The 6,707-nt window shown below is 37.0% G+C and overlaps 1 protein-coding gene across 1 annotated transcript in view; it reads left to right on the forward strand.

Annotated features, from left to right (window-relative positions):
• CADPS (calcium dependent secretion activator) overlaps positions 1-6,707 on the forward strand; it is a 557,039-nt gene that overhangs the window by 25,426 nt on the left and 524,906 nt on the right.

The following is a 6,707-nucleotide window of genomic DNA, read 5'->3' on the forward strand; positions in this document are numbered from 1 at the left end:
GCCTCAGTTTCTTCTGTCATACATTATGATTCTAGAACTCTCTAAAAATTATTAGAGTTCGAGTCTGTCTCTTCTATACAGGTTAAAGAGGGCTTGCTGAAACCATGCATATTGGGCCCATTCTATGAAACTCTCAAAGAATTGTCCAATTTCTGCTCTGGAGATAATATACAGAGTGAAATAACAAGCTCATTTTAGAGGAAAAAATCTCAGACCCCATTGGCATTACTTATGTGTCTAGTATCTTTAAAGCAAATACAACTATTGTATGATAGGAAAAACAAAGTGTGGCATTGGAGACAAAAAAAAAAATGACAGGAAGACTCATCTTCATGAGTTCAAATCTGGCCTCAGACATGTACTAGCTGTTCCGCTATGAGTAAGTCACTTAATCCTGTTTACCTTTGTACCTCATTTATAAAGTGATCTAGGGAAAGAAATAGCATCCCTTTTCTTCTCTTTGAGTGTCACTTTCCTCATCATTAAATTCTCAAGGACCTGACATTCTAAAAGAGGAGAAAACAAAAAATAACTATATACCTGCACAGCATACTCATTGGAAATGGAAGGTTATCTCAGCAGGAGGGTTTCAGAAGAAAAGGGTAAATGGAAAACACCTCCTAAACAAGGTAAGATTGACTTGAGTATTGAAGGAAGACAGAGAAGCTAGGAGTTAGTGGTGAGGAGAGAGAGAATTCAAGGCAAAAGAGAAGAGAAAAGAGATCTGCATCCGGTGATGTATTTGAATAGTATAAACCTCAAAAGAGGAGATAGGTTGCTAAAAGGATGGTACAGGAATAGCCTGGAAGAGGGAGTGGGGAATGGGGAGTATTCTGATTTCTATACTGTTGCCAGGGAATTGGGATGGGCTTGTGGAACAAATGCAACCAGTACTAGAAAGGATGCAATGTCATCAAGGTGGAATCAAGCCTCAGTAACTGTTAGAAGATGGGAGAAATAAGAAAGGAAAAGATTTAAGATGAAAGTAAGTTAGTTAATAATGGAACAGGCTTTCCAGAACACAGACAATCCTATGTGAAGTGGAATTCTCTGGGATAGTGATGATTGAGGAGATGGGAGTGAGGGAGCAGATAATTGGGAATGGGGAACAGAGTTGGGACCTTGAGAGATGTAGCATTCATAATCATGTAAATGGAGGTAATAGGAGAAGACTGGGCTATTATAACCATTAAGGAATGAGTTCATGGAGAGTATCAGTCATTGAAGAGAGATCCAATGAAAAGGCAGTAAAAATGGCCAATTTTTTTATATTTAGGACCATAACAATCATAGAATTTGAGCTATCAGGGACCTCCACTAGCCCAAGAGATTCAGTGACTTACCCAAAGTCACACAGGTAGCAAGTGGCAGAAGGAAGATTTTTAAACTAAATCAAAATTATGGTATCAGACATCTAATTGGAAGGGATCTCAGAGGTTGTTTAATCCAATATCCTCATTTTGTATATGAATAAATTCTGGATTAAGGCATGTAAATAATTGCCTGGGGTTACAGAGCAAATGTCAATGATAGGATTTGAACTAATCTCCTTTAAGTCCAGCCTCTGTTGAACATCCAGTGATTCTTTTCTCTATGGATACAAATATGCCCAGTTGCCTCCTTTAGATTTTTCCATTTCTTTCTTGCCTTTGTGAATCATTTCATTATTTAATAACTCTACTAATACTGGAAAATGCATTTCTTTTGAATTAGAATAAATCTGTAAAGAAAACAGTGTGGAGAATTTTATTTAATTTTCTCCATTGAATTAATGAACATTCTTTTATCTGATTTGATGTTTGCAATTAGATGTTACAGCAGCAAACCCATATAGAGTGTATACAAGACTAATTAAGTTTGCTTTTTCATATGTATCATTTTTCTTATGGGGAGGAATATTTTTCATGGAGTTACCCATTAATATTTCATAGTTTGTTCAGAAAACATCTAGAATTAATTCTTCAGAGGAATACTGATTAAAATCCATTTCATTATATGAGGGCCTGATAGTACCAAAAAGCTTAATGAGGAGCTCTGCTGTTCATTTTAAGTCTGTTTGTCACTTTAGTAAATCATATTATTTCTCTGGAAGACTGATAGGAATTGATCAGAATGAAGAAAACAGGACCATGAACAGTTCTATACAAAACTGGTATAAAAATACAGAGTTGGAACAAAACTGGGAAAACCAGAGTTATGGCCCAGGTTATCAAAATACAGAGGGTGCTGGCTACACCTTCAGTATGTACAAACAATTGAGCTAAGTGCCTAATTAACAGGAGTAATTAGTTGAAATAGGAAGCTCACTTTCTTCCTTTATCCTCCCCAGTGACTGTACCCCAGATGAACTTTCCATTCTGACCCAGCTTTCACCTATTCCCCATCCTGGCCCTAGCAGTGGCTTCTCAGCATCCTTTGTTCCTCCATCAAAAATCAGTGACCCAAGTATTCTCTCCCCATTTCTTAAGATCTGTGGTCTTTCTTGAAGTGCTTACCACCTACTGCCACCTTCAGAACCATATTTGCCTCAGGCATGAGAATCATTGGTTATGACTTTTTAATAAGGATCTGAAAAACAAAACTAAAGAACAGATGATAAAACACACACATCCCTTCCCTCATTGGAGAGGTGGGGGACTGTTGGGATGGAATGTGGGACCTGTGGGTGTAGAAGATTGCCTATGTTTTCCTACATAATTACTGCTTTGGTTAGTTTTACTTCACTGTTCTTCCAGGGAAGTTTCTATGGAATATTGTTCTATGGAAATTATTTATTGAAATAGATGGAAATTGTTTATTAAAAATATATATTAATAAAACTTTTTAAATGATTACATAAGTTCTAGTAGCAAGAATTAATACCTTATAAGGTGGGAGAGGAGACAGTAAGACTTTATGAAACACCAGCTGTGTCAGGCAGATATCTCATTTAAAAACTCTGTCTTCCCTCCCTCTCTCCCTCCCTCCCTCTTTCTTCCTTTGTTAGGGGACATAGTGAATAGAGTGGTGGGCCTGGAGTCAGGAAGACTCACTTTTTCTCAACTCAAATTTTGCTCCAGACATCTACTAGCTACCCTGGACAGGTCATTTACCCTTGTTTGCCTCAGTTTCCTCATCTGTAAAATGAATTGGAGGAAAAAATTGGCAAACCACTCCAGTCTCTTTGCTAGGAAAATCCCAAATGGAGACATGAAAAGTCACACCCCACCACAACAACCCTGAGAGGTAGGTGCTGTGATTATTTCCATTTTTATACTCAAAGAAACTGAGCCAGATATTAGGTGACCTGCCCAGAGTCACAAAGCTAGTAAGTCTCTGAGATCAAATTTGAACTTGTCTCTATCCACTCTGCACCCCCCCCCCAACTTCCTCTCCCTAGGACCTTATATCTTAGCTGACTGTGTGTGTAGGCATTGGAGCAAAGGTGATATATTTGGACCAGTCCTGGGTAGATCAACTGGTTTTTAGTTTGGAAGACAGATCTCCAGATTATTTATTCATTGGTTTTTCTTTTGTTCTGTCTTTGACTCATAGGCTTGACTTCCCAGCTTTACTTATTTTTTTGATATTATATTTATATATTTTGATAATATATTTATAGCTTATATATTTATTTGATAATACTATGTAGTAGTAGAAGGCTAAACTTGGAATCAGGAAAAACCTCATTGAAGCCCAGTTTCAGACATTTAATAGCTTGTGACTCAGAGTGAAGTCACTTATTTCAGACTCAATTTACATCTGTAAAATGATTGATTAAACTTGATAGTCTCTGAGATCCTTCCCTTTCAGCTCTAAATCGAAGATCCCATGGTCCATGACAATGGTGCCAGACTATGGAATGACTAAGGAGATATTTATTGCCTAAGATGATTTCTTAGCTGTGTGATCTTGGGCAAGTCACTTAATTTCTATTTACTTTAATTTCCTCATCTGCAAAAAGGGAATGATAATAGTACCTACCTTCCCAGGGTTGTTGATAGGATAAAATGAAATAATAATATTTGTAATTTTCAAACCTTAAATTTAGATCTAAATATTAGTTACAATAATAATAATAATAATAGTAATAATAACAATAGCAATAAATAAGTGATGATGGAGATGGTGGTGATGATGACATTGATAATCCATTAATAATGGATTATGAGCTATTGGAATGGGTTCCAGAGAAATTAAAAATCTCATTTGGTATATAAAGATAAGAAAAAACTAGAATGAGGTCCTTTCCGGCAACTTAATAATTTTAAGTGAATGAGATTGAAATGAATAAATATGACTAAAAAAACTTGTGGTCTAGCCAAATTAAAAATCAGAATGATAAATCATTGTTTTCCCTGAACCTTTCTTTCTTAGGAGTATTCCTGAGGTTAGCCAGGCATGGCCCAGTAGGTTGGCAGCTATCCAGAGATTTCAGATGGTTCAGAAAGCAATCTGGACCATTTGGGACCCCAAGATTTCCAGATATACTGGAAACCTGCCAACTCATCTCTTTGGCCCTTGATGACTCCATATGTCCATCTCCTGGCCATGGGATCAGATATTAGCATGAGCAGCAAAATTCTCAAAAATAGAATAAAAAGGAAATTCCTCCAGTTTGGGCTCATCACTTTTTCCTTTGACTTAAACCTGCTAACTTCTTTCCTTTTCCCCCCATTTTCTACACAAAAGAAAAGTAACAACATGAAGAACAGAAAAATTGATGATAAATAAAATTTAAAAAACCTAAATTTTCTTTGGGGACCACAACTGTGATTTGAATGTTGTAGGGAAATTCCCTCCAATGTTGAAGATCACCACCTTATCTGTAAATTGGAGACTTAAAAAGAATTGCCTATGGCCACTGAGGATTAAAGTGTTTTGCCCAGAGTCACACAGACAACGGATACCAGAAGAATAACTTGAACCCTGGCATTTAGGACTCCAAAGGCAAGACACCAATCATTTATAATATTGAAAAACTATAGTAATTAAACATTTGCACTAAATCATTCATTTAAGGGCTGTAATTGCCTTCATGTTATTAAATATTGCTTAAATGATTTCTGAACACTCCCTTTGAACATAACCACAGAATAAAATACTTTTTCATAGTCTATGTCATTTGATTCTCTAAACAGTTCTGTGTGTTAGAGATAAAAATTTAGCTTATTGTCATAGACCTAGGGATAAAAGAGACCTAAGAGACCATTAGGTGATGCAGTGGTTAGAGCACTGGTCTTGGCGTTAGGAAGGATGAGAGTTCGAATCCAGCCTCAGATATTTGACTTTTATTAGCTGTGTGACTGTGGGCAAGTCACTTAATCCTGATCGCCTCCCATCCAAAAGAAATCTCCATTCATCCTGATCCATACCTGGCCTGGACCCAGATGGATCTGTAGGAGAAAGTGAGGCTAGTGACTTAGTACAGCCCCCCTCACTCCAATCCAGGTCATATGCTTGTCATGGCATCACCTCCTGATGTCATGGTCTTCTTTGAAAATGAAGGACAAACATTATTATAACCTCATGTGCAAACTGAGGCCTAGGGATGTTAAATAACTTAAAAGTAATTGCAAGGTAAGATTCTACCCCACCATATAGAAATCCCAGATAGCTCAAAAATAATCATTCAATCAATAACTCAAAAATTTAATGTAGGAGTAAACAAGTTTTAATTTGAAAGGAATAAAATACTTTGGGCATTGGATTAAAAGTAGACAATTCCAAAAAAAGAAATATCTTTTGATTAGCTAAGATTGAATTTAAAAATACACAATTCCATTAATGAAATATCTTTTAATTAGTTGACAGGATTAGACATATAAAAATAACAAATTAATTAGAATACCTAGGGGATGGAGAGAGAGAGAACTCCAATATTTCTCCCTTTTCTGCCCTCCCATTGCCCAGTGGCAACCTCGAGAATTTCAAAAAGTCAGAAGACCTGAGGTCTCCACTGACTTGTGGAATGTGCCAGAAGAGGTGACCATTGGCAGCATGTTCATTGAGAGAGATAAATCAAGGACAAACTTGAGGAAAGTCAACTTCAGGGAGTGTGAGCCCTCACCAATCTTCAAAACTCAGGAGAAAGGCACACTTATTGCGAACTTTCTGATGACTTAATAAAGGGAGAAGCTTCTAGGAACCAGAAGGTGTGTGCTGTATCTTCACCACACAAATTCCCTATCCCTGTATGTGTCTCAATACCACTTTACTCTCCTCTGGGGTCTTATGTGTACAAAAACAGAATAATAACCCCCTCGCCTGTTTGGAGAATTTTTTTTGTGATAATTGCCCATATTAGACCTTCCTATTATATACTCTTCCTAAAAACTAATTAATGTGGTCAGTAATCAATGGGATGTATTCTGACAGAAGATTGTAGCAAACAGTTTGAGGAAGCCACAACCTAAGGCCCCCCCCCCCCGCCAGGATTATCTCTAGAACTCAAAGGGGAATAGTAGACCCTCAAGAACCACAGTCTGCAAGCCTGAAAGCCCAGATTTCTGAAGGAAGTTCTATGTAAGAATCAAAAGTGACGTACGAACCCAACTCTTCTGACCTTAGAGTCAGTGATCTTTCCACTAGATGATAACTTTTATTTACAAGGAAAAAGAAATGAATGTAAAGGAAAACTCAGTAATAAATTATCCCAGGTGTCCACCAACTGGGAAGCTTCTGAATTCTTAAAATGCACAATTGGATTAGATAATGTATATAATTCC

Source organism: Macrotis lagotis, chromosome 8 (assembly GCF_037893015.1).
Source record: "Macrotis lagotis isolate mMagLag1 chromosome 8, bilby.v1.9.chrom.fasta, whole genome shotgun sequence".
In the NCBI taxonomy this organism is placed as follows: domain Eukaryota; kingdom Metazoa; phylum Chordata; class Mammalia; order Peramelemorphia; family Peramelidae; genus Macrotis; species Macrotis lagotis.